At 44.4% G+C, this 18,617-nt stretch overlaps 1 protein-coding gene across 1 annotated transcript in view; it reads right to left on the reverse strand.

The window, feature by feature from the left end:
* LOC129818229 (neuropeptide Y receptor type 1-like) overlaps positions 1–11,211 on the reverse strand; it is a 182,059-nt gene extending 170,848 nt beyond the window's left edge. The window contains exon 1 of the mRNA XM_055873968.1: positions 10,996–11,211. The gene's annotated coding sequence lies outside the window, so the exon portion shown is untranslated. The remainder of the gene's footprint in view (positions 1–10,995) is intronic.
* Positions 11,212–18,617: the final 7,406 nt, after the last annotated feature.

Here is an 18,617-nt window from a genome sequence, read left to right on the forward strand (position 1 = left end):
TTGAAGGTTTAGAGCTTGAGGAAGTCATCCCATAGAAGTATTTGGGAGTATGGTTAGATGGTACACTGTCCTTCTCTCAGCACATATCAAAGCTGCAGGCTAAGGTTAAATCTAGACAGGGTTTCCTCTATCGTAATTGCTCCTCTTTCACCCCAGCTGTCAAACTAACCCTGATTCAGATGAACATCCTACCCATGCTATACTACGGAGACGTAATTTATAGATCGGCAGGTAAGGGTGCTCTCGAGCGGCTAGATGTTCTTTACCATTCGGCCAACAGATTTTCCACCAATGCTCCTTATAGGACACATCACTGCACTTTATACTCCTCCGCAAACTGGTCATCTCTGTATACCGGTCACAAGACCCACTTGTTGATGATTATTTATAAAACCCTCTTCGGCTTCACTCTCCACTATCTGAGATACCTACTGCAGCCCTCATCCTCCACATACCTGTTCTGCCAGTCACATTCTATTAATCAGACCAAAGGACATATTTTCACCGGTCTAATGTCCATTGCTTGTGTTTCTTAGTCCAAGCAAGTCCCTTTTTATTATTGTTGTCCTTTAGTAGTGGCTTCTTTGCAACAATTTGACCATGAAGGCCTGATTCACGTAGTCTCCTCTGGACAGTTAATGTTGAGATGTGTCTGTTACTTGAACTCTGTGAAGCATTTATTTGGGCTGCAATCTGAGGTGCAGTTAACTCTAATGAACTTATCCTCTACAGCAGAGGTAACTCTGGGTCTTCCTTTCCTGTGGCGGTCCTCATGAGAGCCAGTTTCATCATAGCGCTTGATGGTTTTTGCGACTGCACTTGAAGAAACGTTCAAAGTTCCTGAAATGTTCTGCATTGACTGACCTTCATGACCGAAAGTAATGATGGACTGTCGTTTCTCTTGGTTAGAGCGTTGGACTAGTAACCGAAAGGTTGCAAGATCGAATCCCTGAGCAGACAAGGTAAAAATCTGTTGTTCTGTCCCTGAACAAGGCATTTAACCCACTGTTCCTAGGCCGTCATTGAAAATAAGAATTTGTTATTAAATGACTTGCCTAGTAAAATAAAAATGAATAAATAAAACATTTGAGCTGTTCTTGCCATAATATGGACTTGGTTGTTGATCTAATAGGGCTATCTTCTGTATACCACACCTACCTTGTCACAACACAACTGATTGGCTCAAACACATTATGTAGGAAAGAAATTACACAAATTAACTTTTAACAAGGCACACCTGTTAATTGAAATGCATTCCAGGTGACCACCTCATAAAGCTGGTTGAGAGAATGCCAAGAGTGTGCAAAAGCTGTCATCAAGGCAAAGGTTGGCTGTTTTGAACAATCTCAAATCTCAAATATATTTAGATTTGTTCAACACTTTTTTGGTTACTACATGATTCCATATGTGTTATTTCATAGTTTTGATGTCTTCACTATTATTCTACAATGTAGAAAATAGTAAAAATAAAGATAAACCCTTGAATGAGTAGGTGTGTCCACACTTTTGACTGGTATTGTATGCAGCCCTAAAAGTTGTGCAAGGCTGATAGAATATTTTTCAAAATGATTCACAGCTGTAATTGCTGTCAAGGGTGCTTTCAGCAAGTATTACCTATTACCTCCAAGTATTACCTCTGGGCTGTGAATACATACTCAATCAAGTATGTCTTCAAGTTTGCAGACGACACTACAGTGGTAGGCTTGATTACCAACAACGACGAGACGGCCTACAGGGAGGAGGTGAGGGCCCTCGGAGTGTGGTGTCAGGAAAATAACCTCACACTCAACGTCAACAAAACAAAGGAGATGATTGTGGACTTCAGGAAACAGCAGAGGGAGCACCCCCCTATCCACATCGACGGGACAGTAGTGGAGAGGGTGGTAAGTTTTAAGTTCCTCGGTGTACACATCACGGACAAACTGAATTGGTCCATCCACACAGACAGTGTTGTGAAGAAGGCGCAGCAGCGCCTCTTCAAACCTCAGGAGGCTGAAGAAATTCGGCTTGTCACCAAAAGCACTCACAAACTTTTACAGATGCACAATCGAGAGCATCCTGTCGGGCTGTATCACCGCCTGGTACGGCAACTGCTCCGCCCACAACCGTAAGGCTCTCCAAAGGGTAGTGAGGTCTGCACAACGCATCACCAGGGGCAAACTACCTGCCCTCCAGGACACCTACACCACCCGATGTCACAGGAAGGCCATAACGATCATCAAGGACAACAACCACCTGAGCCACTGCCTGTTCACTCCGCTATCATCCAGAAGACGAGGTCAGTACAGGTGCATCAAAGCAGGGACCGAGAGACTGAAAAACAGCTTCTATCTCAAGGCCACCACTAAACAGCCACCACTAACATTTAGTGGCCGCTGCCAACATACTGACTCAACTCCAGCCACTTTAATAATGGGAATTGATGGAAATTTATGTAAAAATGTATCACTAGCCACTTTAAACAATGACACTTAATATAATGTTTACATACCCTACATTACTCATCTCATATGTATATGTATATACTGTACTCTATATCATCTACTGCAGCTTGCCATCTTTATGTAATACATGTATCACTAGCCACTTTAAACTATGCCACTTTATGTTTATATACCCTACATTACTCATCTCATATGTATATACTGTACTCTATACCATCTACTGCATCTTGCCTATGCCGTTCTGTACCATCACTCATTCATATACAGTGGGGCAAAAAAGTATTTAGTCAGCCACAAATTGTGCAAGTTCTCCCACTTAAAAAGATGAGAGAGGCCTGTAATTTCCATCATAGGTACACTTCAACTATGACAGACAAAATGAGGGAAAAAAATCCAGAAAATAACATTTTAGGATTTTTTATGAATTTATTTGCAAATTATGGTGGAAAATAAGTATTTGGTCAATAACAAAAGTTTATCTCAATACTTTGTTATATACCCTTTGTTGGCAATGACAGAGGTCAAATGTTTTCTGTAAGTCTTCACAAGGTTTTCACACACTGTTGCTGGTATTTTGGCGCATTCCTCCATGCAGATCTCCTCTAGAGCAATGATGTTTTGGGGCTGTTGCTGGGCAACACGGACTTTCAACTCCCTCCAAAGATTTTCTATGGGGTTGAGATCTGGAGACTGGCTAGGCCACTCCAGGACCTTGAAATGCTTCTTACGAAGCCACTCCTTCGTTGCCCGGGCGGTGTGTTTGGGATCATTGTCATAGTGAATGACCCAGCCACGTTTCATCTTCAATGCCCTTGCTGATGGAAGGAGGTTTTCACTCAAAATCTCACGATACATGGCCCCATTCATTCTTTCCTTTACACGGATCAGTCGTCCTTGTCCCTTTGCAGAAAAACAGCCCCAAAGCATGATGTTTCCACCCCCATGCTTCACAGTAGGTATGGTGTTCTTTGGATGCAACTCAGCATTCTTTGTCCTCCAAACACGACGAGTTGAGTTTTTACCAAAAAGTTCTATTTTGGTTTCATCTGACCATATGACATTCTCCCAATCTTCTTCTGGATCATCCAAATGCTCTCTAGCAAACTTCAGACGGGCCTGGACATGTACTGGCTTAAGCAGGGGGACACGTCTGGCACTGCAGGATTTGAGTCCCTGGCGGCGTAGTGTGTTACTGATGGTAGGCTTTGTTACTTTGGTCCCAGCTCTCTGCAGGTCATTCACAGGGCCCCCGTGTGGTTCTGGGATTTTTGCTCACTGTTCTTGTGATCATTTTGACCCCACGGGGTGAGATCTTGCGTGGAGCCCCAGATTGAGGGAGATTATCAGTGGTCTTATATGTCTTCCATTTCCTAATAATTGCTCCCACAGTTGATTTCTTCAAACCAAGCTGCTTACCTATTGCAGATTCAGTCTTCCCAGCCTGGTGCAGGTCTACAATTTTGTTTCTGGTGTCCTTTGACAGCTCTTGGTCTTGGCCATAGTGGAGTTCGGAGTGTGACTGTTTGAGGTTGTGGACAGGCGTCTTTTATACTGATAACAAGTTCAAACAGGTGCCATTAATACAGGTAACGAGTGGAGGACAGAGGAGCCTCTTAAAGAAGAAGTTACAGGTCTGTGAGAGACAGAAATCTTGCTTGTTTGTAGGTGACCATACACTCAATTAGTATTTGGTAGCATTGCCTTTAAATTGTTTAACTTGGGTCAAACGTTTCGGGTAGCCTTCCACAAGCTTCCCACAATAAGTTGGGTGAATTTTGACCCATTCCTCCTGACAGAGCTGGTGTAACTGAGTCAGATTTGTAGGCCTCCTTGCTCGCACATGCTTTTTCAGTTCTGCCCACAAATTTCCTATAGGATTGAGGTCAGGGCTTTGTGATGGCCACACCAATAGCTTGACTTTGTTGTCCTTAAGCCATTTTGCCACAACTTTGGAAGTATGCTTTGGGTCATTATCCATTGTGAAGACCCATTTGCGACCAAGCTTTAACTTTCTGACTGATGTCTTGAGATGTTGCTTCAATATATCCACATCATTTTCTATCCTCATGATGCCATCTATTTTGTGAAGTGCACCAGTCCCTACTGCAGCAATGTACGCCGACAACATGATGCTGCCACCCGTGCTTCACGGTTGAGATGGTGTTCTTCAGCTTGCAAGCCTCCCCCTTTTTCCTCCAAACATAACGATGGTCATTATGGCCAAACAATTCTATTTTTGTTTCATCCGACCAGAGGACATTTCTCCAAAAAGTGCGATCTTTGTCCCCATGTGCAGTAGCAGACCGTAGTCTAGCTTTTTTATGGCGGTTTTGGAACAGTGGCTTCTTCCTTGCTGAGCGACCTTTCAGGTTATGTTGATATAGGACTTGTTTTACTATGGATATAGATCCTTTTGTACCTGTTTCCTCCAGCATCTTCACGAGGTCCTTTGCTATTGTTCTGGGACTGAGTTGCACTTTTCGCACCAAAGTACGTTCATCTCTAGGAGAAAGAACGCGTTCCCTTCCTGAGCGGTATGACAGCTGCGTGGTTCCATGGTGTTTATACTTGCATACTATTGTTTGTACAGATGAACGTGGTACCTGCAGGGGTTTGGAAATTACTCCCAAGGATGAACCAGACTTAAAGAGGTCTACAATGTTTTTTTCTGAAGTCTTGGCTGATTTCTTTTCATTTAATTTTCCCATGATGTCAAGCAAAGAGGCACTGAGTTTGAAGGTAGGCCTTGAAATGCATCCACAGGTACACCTCCAATTGACTCAAATTATGTCAATTAGCCTATCAGAAGATTCTAAAGCCATGACATAATTTTCTGGAATTTTCCAAGCTGTTTAAAGGCAGTCAGCTTAGTGTATGCAAATTTCTGAGCCACTGGAATTGTGATACAGTGAATTATAAGTGAAATAATCTGTCTGTAAACAATTGTTGGAAAAATTACTTGTGTCATGCACAAAGTAGATGTCCTAACAAACTATAGTTTTGGCAAGTCGGTTAACAAGACATTTGGCAAGTGGTTGAAAAACGAGTTTTAATGACTCCAACCTAAGTGTATGTAAACTTCCGACTTCAACTGTAAATGAGACTTTACACCCTTACACCTCAAATGGGACCATATAAACCCCAAAATGGTGTTGAGTTTGACTCCATAGGAGTTGAATTAACTATTGTGGTTATATTGTGAGAGTAAACATTACTCCAAATAATTAACTGTAGAATACTGAAAACGGCATAGAGTTAAAAAAGTAACAGATATTGTTAATTAATACTGACAGAGTGTAACGCAATGACGCAGAGTTAAATATCAACACTAAATTGAGCATGTTCAACTGTGAAAAAAATAACTCTGTTGCCAGAGTATGTTTTACCCTTCTTAGACTGGCACCAAATGTTATCTGTGGCAGAGTAAAATATTCTTCAATTAGAGTCAAATGTACGCTGTCATTTTGACTCTGTAAAACCTGTAGCTCAATCTAAATATACCAGGACATCTATACCAGGCGGTGTCAGAGGAAGGCCCTAAAAATTGTCAAAGACTCTAGTCATCGACGGTGTCTCCTGTACGGGTGCATAGCCCGGTGCGGGTTATTCCACCTCCCCGCACTGGGCGGGCTAGAGTGAGCATTGAGCCAAGTGCCATGAAGCCGGCTCTACATATCTGGCCTCCAGTACGTCTCCTCGGGCCGGTGTACATGGCACCAGCCTTACGCATGGTGTCCCCGGTTCGCCAACATAGCCCAGTGCGGGTTATTCCACCTCCCCGCACTGGACGGGCTACGGGGAGCATGCAACCAGGTAAGGTTGGGCAGGCTCAGTGCTTAAGGCAGCCAGTACGCCTGCACGGTCCGGTATATCCGGCGCTACCTTCCCGCCCCAGCCCAGTACCACCAGTGCCTACATCACGCACCAGGCTTCCAGTGCGTCTCCAGAGCCCTGTTCCTCCTCCACGCACTCTCCCTGTGGTGCGTGTCTCCAGCCCAGTACCACCAGTTCCGGCACCACGCACCAAGCCTCCTGTGCGTCTCCAGAGCCCTATACGCACTGTTCCTTCTCCCGCACTCGCCCTGAGGTGCGTGCCCTCAGCCCGGTACCACCAGTGCCGGTACCACGCACCAGGCCTATAGTGCGCATTGAGAGTCCAGTGTGCCCTGTTCCTGCTACCTGCACTAGCCTTGAGGTGCGTGTCTCCAGTCCGGTACCATCAGTTCCGGCACCACGCACCAGGCCGAATGTGCGCCTCAGCAGGTCAGAGTCAGCCGTCTGCCCAACGCCGCCTGCACTGCCCAGCGCATGAAGGTCTGTCCAGCGCTGTCTGAGCTGCCTGCATGCCCAGCGCCGTCTGAACTGCCTGCACTGCTCGTCTGCTCAACGCCGCCTGCACTGCTCGTCTGCCCAGCGCCGTCTGAGCTGCCTGCACTGCACCATCTGAGCCATCCGTCTGCTCAGCGCCGTCTGAGCCATCCGTCTGCCCAGCGCCGTCTGAGCCATCCGTCTGCCCAGCGCCGTCTGAGCCATCTGTCTGCCCAGCGCCGTCTGAGCCATCTGTCTGCCCAGCGCCGTCTGAGCCATCCGTCTGCCCAGCGCCGTCTGAGCCATCTGTCTGCCCAGCGCCATCTGAGCCATCCGTCTGCCACGAGCCATTAGAGCCGCCCGTCTGTCCCGAGCCATTAGAGCCGTCCGTCAGTCAGGAGCCGCTAGAGCCGCCAGCCAGTCAGGAGCCGCCGGAGCCGCCAGCCAGTCAGGAGCCGCCGGAGCCGCCAGCCAGTCAGGAGCCGCCGGAGCCGCCAGCCAGTCAGGAGCCGCCGGAGCCTCCAGCCAGTCAGGAGCCGCCGGAGCCGCCAGCCAGTCAGGAGCCGCCGGAGCCGCCAGCCAGTCAGGAGCAGCCGGAGACGCCAGCCAGTCAGGAGCTGCCTGAGACGCCAGCCAGTCAGGAGCTGCCAGAGACGCCAGCCAGTCAGGAGCTGCCAGAGACGCCAGCCAGTCAGGAGCTGCAAGAGCCGCCAGCCAGTCAGGAGCTGCCAGAGCCGCCAGACAGTCAGGAGCTGCCAGAGCCGCCAGACAGTCAGGAGCTGCCAGAGCCGCCAGACAGTCAGGAGCTGCCAGAGCCGCCAGACAGTCAGGAGCTGCCGGAGCCGCCAGACAGTCAGGAGCCGCCGGAGCCGCCAGCCAGTCAGGAGCCGCCGGAGCCGCCAGCCAGTCAGGAGCCGCCGGAGCCGCCAGCCAGTCAGGAGCTGCCGGAGACGCCAGCCAGTCAGGAGCTGCCTGAGACGCCAGCCAGTCAGGAGCTGCCAGAGACGCCAGCCAGTCAGGAGCTGCCAGAGACGCCAGCCAGTCAGGAGCTGCAAGAGCCGCCAGCCAGTCAGGAGCTGCCAGAGCCGCCAGACAGTCAGGAGCTGCCAGAGCCGCCAGACAGTCAGGAGCTGCCAGAGCCGCCAGACAGTCAGGAGCTGCCAGAGCCGCCAGACAGTCAGGAGCTGCCAGAGCCGCCAGACAGTCAGGAGCTGCCAGAGCCGCCAGCCAGTCAGGAGCTGCCAGAGCTGCCCTACAGTCATGAGCTGCCCTCCAGTCATGAGCTGCCCTCCAGTCATGAGCTGCCCTCCAGTCATGAGCTGCCCTCCAGTTATGAGCTGCCCTCCAGTCCGGAGCTGCCACTCAGTCCGGAGCTGCCTCTCTGTCCTGAGCTGCCTCTCTGTCCTGAGCTGCCTCTCTGTCCTGAGCTGCCTCTCTGTCCTGAGCTGCCTCTCTGTCCTGAGCTGCCTCTCTGTCCTGAGCTGCCTCTCTGTCCTGAGCAGCCTCTCTGTCCTGAGCTGCCTCTCTGTCCTGAGCTGCCTCTCTGTCCTGAGCTGCCTCTCTGTCCTGAGCTGCCTCTCTGTCCTGAGCTGCCTCTCTGTCCTGAGCTGCCTCTCTGTCCTGAGCTACCTCTTTGTCCTTAGCTACCTCTCTGTCCTGAGCTACCTCCTAAATCATGTGGGGGCCTTGGGGAGGATTCTTAGGCCAAGGTCGTGGGCGAGGGTCGCCACTCAAAGGACGCTAAGGAGGGGGACAAAGACAGGGGTGGAGTGGTGTCCTCGCCCACCCAGACCCTCCGCGGACATATGCCCACCCAGACCCTCCCCTTGAGTTTTAGGGGTGCGTTCGGAGTCCGCACCTCAGGGGGGGGGGGGGGGGGGGGGGGGGGGTACTGTAACGTCCTGACCAGAGTTCTTATGTGTTTTGCTTGTTTAGTGTTGGTCAGGACGTGAGCTGGGTGGGAATTCTGTGTTGTGTGTCTAGTTCGTCTGTTTCTATGTTCAGCCTGATATGGTTCTCAATCAGAGACAGCTGTCAATCGTTGTCCCTGATTGAGAATCATATATAGGTGGCTTATTTTGTGTTGGGGATTGTGGGTGGTTATTTCCTGTCTCTGTGTTTGTGTTCTGCACCAGCTAGGACTGTGACAGTATGTTCTTTTGTTGTTTTGTATAGTGTATTGTTTTGTGTTGATTAAATTCATTATGGAAAATTACCACGCTGCGTATTGGTCCTCTGATCCTTCTCGCCTCTCCTTGTCTGAGGAGGAGGACGAAGTAGACTGCCGTTACAATCCTATTCTGTGGTGTTAGCTGCTGTGTTATTGCGTAACACTTCATTATGTGTGTTGTTGGCCTGCTCTGGGAAATGTGTTGCTTTTACACTGTACATGTTACAATACACTGTCATTTGTTTCGCTGAAAATGTGTTGTCAACACTGTACATGTTATAACACACGCACATACACACACACATGCACGCACGGAGGCACACACGCACAGAGTTACAGGATGTCTGGTATTGATCCTTTCTCAGGAGTAACCTGTGTACACAGCACGCCTGGAACACTCGAGCGTCTACCAATCAGAGCCAGGCGTTATCTACACTGATAAGAGCAGAACCCATTTAAAATCACAGCAGTGACATACACACACACACACACCGCACACACAAACTCACACACACACAGAAACACACACATTTTCCTCCACACAAATACCAACTATACAGATACATTTATTGGTTGTTTGGTTGGTTGATTTCCTGTCCTACCAAGGCCCATGAAGTGAGGTGAGACAGACACAGCCACTCCTGGAGGACAATATGCTGGATAATAATTGAAAATAATTCTGTGTCTCTGCCTTACAGCCTTTACCAGAGTTCTGCTGACAGACAAACCTGTCCTGATTCTTTATTTGATATCAAATTTAGCTACAATCATATAGGCCAGGGGTGCCCAAACTTTTTCACATGAGGCCCCCCTTCCAGCATTGGGGAACATCCCCCTTCCCCCTGCATGTGAGCGCCACATCTATTTCTATGGGTACAAGCATGACTGTTCATGACACAAACTGTTCACATCCCTCTTGTTGGTGGAGCGAATTTTGCAGGTTTAAAGCTTCTTTCCTGCAATTCTACACATTTTGTCATAGGGTGCAAAGACAATTTTGCTGTTTTAAAGCACATTTTCTTGAAATTCTATACATTTTACCATGTCTAATGTGTATTCATGTTATATTTGAGTGACTAAAAAATTACAACAATATCTATGGGCTAAAAAAAATAAAAATAAAAAATGTTAGCCGACATGGGCTAGTTGATCTGGACAGTTCTGACAAGTTATAAATAGCTCTACGGTATGCAATGACTGACATGACAAGAAGAACTGATGATGCACTACCCAATTTTGAAACGGCACCTTGTGCATTCTACTATTACAACTTTCAAGAGTAAGTTTAAAGCCAGACTGAGTTCCTTTTTTGACCCCCTGCCAACCCCTCGCCCTAGGGGGCACGCCCCAGAGTTTTGGAACCACTGATATAGGCTACAATAGCTTAGGCCTTCTGTAGCCTACCTAAATTCTCGTAAGCTAACTACACCGCATAAGGTTAAATTATACACTTTTTAAATTCATTAAACTGACAACAATCGAGAACTAAACAGATTACACTGAACAAGCATTTTGCTACACTCGCATTACCATCTGCTAACAATGTGTATGTGACCAATACAATTTGATTTGATTTTCAAACAATTACCAATGATTTTCAAACTGTCAAATGGCTTCACAACAGAAAGGAGAAAGGAGAAAGACCCCCCCCCCCCCCCCCGCCCCTCCTCTCTCGCTATGCCGCTCTCTCTCTCTCTCTCTCTCTCTCTCTCATTCACTCACACACACACACATCAGTAGCCGGTAATTCATCTCCATTAGCGTTTGGTCATGGGTAAACCAGATCGCTGCATGCGATTGACGAATATCCACGTTTGACTGGAGTCAAAAGGGTTCCCTCGCGCTGAAACATATCTTTAACCCACACCGACTGATTGACAGCATCTAAAAAAATATATATATATTTCAAGACGACAACAACTAGAATATTGAATAAACGGTAACATAGCTGTATTCCCTCACTTTGTTTAATACGCGTAAAAGCAGAGGAACAATATCGGAGCACCAGAGCTAGACAACAAACATCTTTAAGAATGTTGTCAAATGTCTGTGTGAGAGTGAGCGGAAATTTACCTTATGTTGATCTCTAAATGCTCAGCCAGTCACCTGCTGTATGTAGCCACGCGGACAGAACAGATGCGCGCTCTCTCTCGTGTGAGATGTGTTGGTGCGTCTCTCTGCCGCCTCTGGGCTGTTCTGTGTGGAGGGACTCACAGCGCGGAAACGCAGCTTTATAACGAGAGGGGCATGGGGAGAAGCAAGGAGGGGAGAGACCATCGACGGCGCGTCTTATCTTGAGAGAGAGAGAGAGAGAGAGAGAGAGAGAGAGAGAGAGAGAGAGAGAGAGAGAGAGAGAGAGAGAGAGAGAGAGAGAGAGAGAGAGAGAGAGAGAGAGAGAGAGAGAGAGAGAGAGAGAGAGAGAGAGAGAGAGAGAGAGAGAGAGAGAGAGAGAGAGAGAGAGAGAGAGGGGCGGGGGACATCATTTGCGTAATAACCCACTGGTTGAATTGACATTCTATGTGAAAACGTTGAATCAACGGGGATTTTGGGGGGAAGAAAGTCATCCATGTAAGGGAATTTCGTATTTTTTTTACCCAACTTTTAACATAAATCCAATGATATGGTGACATTTTTTGTTGATTTCACGTTGAAGTCAGTTAGATGACAACTAGAACATTTAACGAACATTTAACATTCAATGATGGCTTCCTGCCATGTATGTATCTAATAATCTCAGACATACAGACTGTAAAAAGACATGATGGCATGAGTCATCATATTTGTGCCCATTCTTCTCTTATCCAGAATAGACATCAACACAGTAAGACAAGCCTTAAAGACATTTTCCAGAACTCTGGCAACTACACTGGGTGAAAAGGGTCATATCAGGGGATATCTTTATCTATATACAGTATTTCCGGATGTCTGACATTTTATTAGATATAAGGACTAGATATGCTCCAGATACGCATGTCCTTCATTTCATATAAGGAGCTAGGATATTCTCCGTAATGGGATAGTTTCTTCATGGATTCAAACTGGACCTCCGAAATCTCCCTGCTAACATATGAGTCTGGGGTAATATCTGGGGTGAGATACATTGAAGACACGCACCTGATACGCGTGCACCTGCTTAACGTTACATATTTGTAGAATATTTTAACTCCGGAAAGGGTATGTGTCAACATGCTGACATATCTAAGCCTTTTTCTGTAGTCATTACCTGATCATACTGTATATGACTTGATAATTCATTGGCTATTTTAGCAGCCCCATTTCACATGTTAATACATATATTTTTACAAGAAACTGAAATATTGTTTAAATGTTAAACTGTTGTGAAAAAGACCCTATGGTGAAACAGGGAGACACTGATGTTTTATATTCTACACATATCTAGAAGGCTTGTTCTGACAATAAACAAGTAGCTTTATACTTTTAAAGGATGTTACAATATATATTTGAATTGTCAAGATAACATACTACTACTGTACTACTATCCGAGGTGGTAACCCTTTACACTCGGGATCCGTATGTATACGGGTCAAAAATGGCAGAGATTGGCACTGGTAAGCACCTAAACTGGAATGCAGTGGCTGTACAGTAATATGATATAAATGACATCAGAGCTCAGGCTTGTTTTTGTGGGGGAAATGCTGTAAATTAAGACGACTCAATGTATTTTGAAAGATATGACATTGAGGATTATAATAAATAACGCTTTGATTCCATACGATCAAGCCAAACACCCAAATGTGCACTTCTCATGCCATATACAATGTCAACGTTTTTTATCACTATGTTTGATGTACTGTTACAAGATCACGTGGTGTCATGCCCTGGGTTGTTCTGAAAAGAATGACATGTCTATTGTGTAGAAATTAGTCGCAGAACAAGCACCTGAATCATGACTCTTTTCTATGCGCACCAAAATTACAATTTGTTTCTCTGAATTGCCTTGTGAAAGCCTAACACTGTAAGATCACATTTCATAACTTAGCTAGTCATGTTGACAATAGAACAAGCTTTCAAATGGTGCCCACCTGACCTAGATTATAATTTAGAACGGGCCATTTTTGGATTGCATAAACAACAACAGTAATTGTGTGATGGTGGGGATGCAGAGTTGTGTTCCAAACAAAATGACTACAAGGTTGTGTTCCTCAACAGCCCATCTTGAAGAACTTAAAAAACAACCTTAAAGTTGAAGACTCTTCTTTGAGTCATAAACGTGCATTGAATTTACTTAGGAACTGTGCAAACTTCAGAGAGGTGTGTGGCCTCTCAATACCCTTGTCATGTTTTGTTTTATGTTGCACCTACCCCACATTTCCAGGAATATTATTATCATGTTAGTAAATGTATCCAGAGTATTTTCAGATTTCGTTAGCAACAAATGTGTAATGTTTGCATTCAGTGTAATGTCTGAATTCAGTCTTGTATCAGGTAAACTGTTGTGTCCTCAACTTTGGCCTAATAATTTTCCCATAATCTAAGGTGACCAGATTTCTGAAATGAAAACCGGGGACATTTCCAGTTCGGCGGTCAATATATTATTAAAATATCCCATGTTATTATCTATGAAATAAAAAAGGGGGACAATTCCGGTTTCTTGTATTTAGTCTAACAGGCACACTGTGATAGAGAAAACAACTATATTACAGAAACACTACAGACAAGACAGAACTGTCCGATCTGAACAGCCATTCAGTGGTCCTGGTAGAATAAGAGCAGAAGAGAACATGAGCAAAATTGAAAAAACAGACAATAGTATATGTGAAATACTTAACAACATAATAAATAAGAGGATGATGAGATTGGTAACTACATAATATACTTATACCAACCTAATCTGTATATTTCTCAGAAGAATGTATCTTCTTCAGGATTGCTCTGTCTTTGGCCAGCTTCTCCATGAACTCCTGGCAGGGGAGGTTGAAGTTTGTCTTCACAATAAGCATGGCCTTGATGGTAGGAACAGTGAACATATTTCTTGCTGTTGTCCATATATCATTCATTTGGGAGAACACTCTCTCGACTGGTGCATTACTTCCAGGTAAGCACATGACAACAGACGCTAATCTAGCCAGGTTAGTGTGTGGGATGTCGTTCTCTTTGAAGTGGGTAACCACCGTGCTCCATCTCTGACTAAGCGGTGTCTCCGATGTTTTCCATTCTTCAAGCGATCCCCCCCTTTAGGAACTCTTGCAGTTTTGATAAAGCTCTCTTTGGACATTGCACCATTTCCCTCTAGCTCTCTCAGAAGTCCTCTGACCAAAACTGGTTGTCATCACGTCTTGCAGTCAATTTTGCCTCAATGGTTCTCAGAATTGCAGCTGACTCCACAGCACAGTGGTCCAGCCCTTCAAGTATCTTGATTGTGTCACTGAATACGGTCAAGTTTCCATGGACAATATCCAGCCAAAGTTCAGTCAGTGGATCTTCGAACATTGTTTGCAGGACAACAGGGCATTTGTCTTCAGAAAGAAAAAAAGGATTTCAATGGCACATACCTTTTCAGCACTCTTTCTAGAGCAGGGAGCATGGACATCCAGCGAACATTGCTGTGTCCTAAAATGTTATGGTACTCCTGGCCAACACACTCACAAAAGCTCTTCAGTCTTTCTACTCTGACGGTGAAAATATCTTTGTGAGCAGGTACTCAACATCAATGGGAATCATATCCAAAGCTGTTCTGGCCGTGTTATGATGTGGGCAGGACAACCTAAGCCAATCACCTCCCTCTGCAGAGCATTTTTAACTTTGGTATGGACATTGACCCTCCCCAGCCTATTCAGTCCTCCAAAGTTGGTATTTGTGTTGTCGGCAGAGAATGCCATGACTTTGTTTTGCAGGTTACATTTTTGGATGACCACCAGGACCTCATCTGCAATCTCCTCTCTGTTTCTGCTTTCAAATCAACAAAATCAAGCAGTTTTGTTTCCACAGATGTGTTGCCACCATATATCTTACAATATCTGACTGCTATTTGCAGCAGCTTTACATGTCCATGATTGGACGCATCAATGACCAGGGACACAAATTCAACCTGGTCTAGGTCCTGTGTTACCAAAGTAGCCCATGGTGCTAACACGTTACTTACTGTGGCGTCACATTTTGTCCTAGCACATGTAAACTTCGGCTCATAAAGCTTTCTCTCCTGCACAGCTAAATCATATTCTTCTTGGGAAGGCTCTACCTTCTAGAAGAATGTGGTGACAGAGGGCATACCAACACGGGCAATCAGAGAGGCTTTATGTTTTTTTGTCTGTTGATGTTCTACCACTGCCGTTATTCCCCCACTGCCAATTGAAAAAGAGGAATTACAAAGGGTGCAGTTAACCATTCTATCGTCTTGACCTGAGTGTATAAATGGAAATTCTCTCATCATGTTGTCATTAAAATGGCATTTCCGTTTCTTGGAAATAGCCATTGTGTCTGCTCCTCTGTCTGCTCTTCTTCACTCTCCTTGTGTCACTCTTCTTACTCTCAACTTTTTCTTCTCCTCCAATCATCTTCCTGATCTTTCTTTCTTTCCACCTCACTCTTCCACACTCTTCAACTTCAGCCGGGGACAGGCCACTAAAAACGGGGACTGTCCCCGGAAAACGGGGACGTCTGGTCACCCTACCATAATTGCTAAACAGCTACTCCCTGTTTAAGCTTTCAGTACTACTCCCTCCCTGCTCTTCTTCACTCTCCTTGTGTCACTCTTCTTACTCTCAACTTTTTCTTCTCCTCCAATCATCTTCCTGATCTTTCTTTCTTTCCACCTCACTCTTCCACACTCTTCAACTTCAGCCGGGGACAGGCCACTAAAAACGGGGACTGTCCCCGGAAAACGGGGACGTCTGGTCACCCTACCATAATTGCTAAACAGCTCCCTTTCAATTGCTACAATGCTATGAAACACCAAGTTAAGCAGAGTGTAATGATATAATCTTTGTTATTTTTTTATTATGTTTTGATAGCTTAATACATTTATAAAAAGTCTGTTAGCATAGAAGCTGACATCGGCTAAAGTTAGCTCCAGTCAAGCTAGCCTGTTGTAGTCATGGCAACAGGACCAACGAACGTTAACACAGAGTGCAAACAAAGGGAAACATTCTTACTTGCTGTTTTTAAGAATATGTTGAGAATTACATGATGAATATGTATCTATGAGATAAGATGATAATGTGTACCTTTTTACACATTGTTTTGTAGTATGTTGACTATTTAGAATTGTACATGAGTAGCCAAGTCAGTTGAATAAAAGAGAGCCAACTGAAAACTGTGTTGAAGAGAGAAGCACCAGATAAACAATTTTAAATATTCAAGGTTTTCAGACTCCCTTCATTCTTCTTACCCTAACCTATCCAATTCCCAAGGTTTAAAAGGGTACATTACAATACTAGACCATGTGTGTTGTGGTTTTTCACTATGAGCTAAAGGGGTTTAAGACCATACTAGGCAGTGGAGGCTCCTCAGAGGAAGAAGGGGAGGACCATCCTCCTAAGTGAATTTCATGAAAATAAAAATGATAAAACATTGAAAAAGTGATCCTTTTTACATAAATCTATACTAAATATATTCACGTCACCAAATAATTGATTGAAAGAAAAGCCTCAACAGCAGCCTCTAGGGTAGAACCATGGTGTAGCCGGAGGACAGCTAGCTTCCGTCCTCCTCTTGGTACATTGACTTCAATACAAAACCTAGGAGGATCTTGGTTCTCACCCTCTTCCATAGACTTACACAGTAAATATGACAACTTCTGAAGGACGTCCTCCAACCTATCAGAGCTCTTGCAGCATGAACTGACATGTTGTCCACTCAATCAAAGAATTAGAGAATGAATCTAGTACTGAAAGCTTAAACTACAGCTAGCTAGCACTGCAGTTCATAAAATGTGGTGAGTAGTTGACTCAAAGAGAGAGAAAGACAATAGTTGAACAGTTTTCAACAAATTAATTTCTTCAAAAATGAAGAAGTGAGAGAGAGAGATTTAGTCTTTTTTTTCACTTTCAGTTTCACTTACTTAGCTAGCAAATGCAGCTGGCTAGTTTAGTTACTCAAACACCTGGCTCAAACAGAGCTAGCTAGCTGGCTATGACTATCCAACACAACACTGGAACTCTTCCAAGTCAAGGTAAGCGTTTGGTTGTATTAATTTATTGCCAGCGGTGTAACTGCTTACTGACTATACACTGTAACGTTACTGTATGATTGTAGCGGGTTTTACCGACGTGTTAGTTCTATTAGCTATGTTGATTAGAACGTTACTTTAGCTAATATGGGGACAACTATGTGTTGGGGACAGATGATGTGTTGTTCATTTGAAGTCCACAAACGAAGGGGAAAGGTGAGAGGAGGAGAGTGCATAGAGGCTAGAATGAATACAACGTGGCTGCTATGATCAGGGTGTATTCATTCTGCCGATTCTGTTGAAAAACGTTTCTTAAACGGAAGCAAACGAAACGGGGATTGAAATACCAGAATTTGTACAATAGAAAAAAAAAAAAATATTTTTTTTGGGTCACTACCATGGCAGGAAAAAACCATGGTACTGGTGCAAATATCATGGTATTTTCCTGCCATGGTAATACAATAAAAAAAAAAACCATGTATGTGCTGAGAAAATATACTATGTAGACCTACTGTCAATATTTGTCAACATAAAGAGAAAATAGGATGTCCACATAGGCCAATCTCAGGATATCTAATTAGTCCATGTCCGGCCATACCATGTGTGATATCTCGAGGGACCTCAGCTAAGAGATATCTGCACCTATTATAGCTTCCTTGAATGTGAATGTGCTGAGAAAACACAGATATGCTATGTATGCCGTTAGTATTTGTCAACATGAAGAGAGAAAAATAGGATGTCACATATCTCAGGATATCAAATTAGCAGTGGTGGGAAAAGTACCAATTGTCCTACTTGAGTAAAAGTATAGATACCTTAACAGAAAGTCACCCAGTAAAATACTACTTGAGTAAAAGTCTAAAAGTATTTGGTTCTAAATATACTTAAGTATCAAAAGTAAATGAAATTGCTAAAATATGCTGAAGTATCAAAAGTAAAAGTATAAATCATTTCAAATTCCTTATATTAAGCAAACAGATGGAACCATTTACTTGTTTCTAAAATGTACGGATAGCCAGGGGTACACTCCAGCACTCAGACATAATTTACAAATGATGCATTTGTATTGATGACAAAGTGTTCTCTTGATAAGTGCGTGATTTGGACGATGTTCCTGTCCTGCTAAGCATTCAACACGGAACAAGTCCTTTTGGGTGTCAGGGAAAATGTATGGGGTAAAAATTACATTATTTTCTTTAAGAATGTAGTGAAGTAAAAGTAAAACTTATCAAAAATATAAATAGTAAAGTACAGCTACCCCCAAAAATGACTTAAGTAGCACTTTATAGTATTTTTACTAAAGTACTTTTCACCCCTGCGAATGAGTTCATACCTGGCCATAGGAAATGTCCATGTGTAATCCCAATATCATACATTGCCCTCAGAAAGTATTCACACCCCTTGACTAGTTCCACGTTTTGTTGTGTTACAGCCTGGATTTAAAATGGATTACATTTAGATTTTTTTGTCACTGGCCTACTCACAATACCCCATAATGCCAAAGTGGAGTATCTTTTTAGAAATGTTTACAAATGAATAAAAAAATGAAAAACTGAAAGGTCTTAAG

The sequence above is a fragment of the Salvelinus fontinalis genome, chromosome 21 (genome assembly GCF_029448725.1).
Source record: "Salvelinus fontinalis isolate EN_2023a chromosome 21, ASM2944872v1, whole genome shotgun sequence".
In the NCBI taxonomy this organism is placed as follows: Eukaryota; Metazoa; Chordata; class Actinopteri; order Salmoniformes; family Salmonidae; genus Salvelinus; species Salvelinus fontinalis.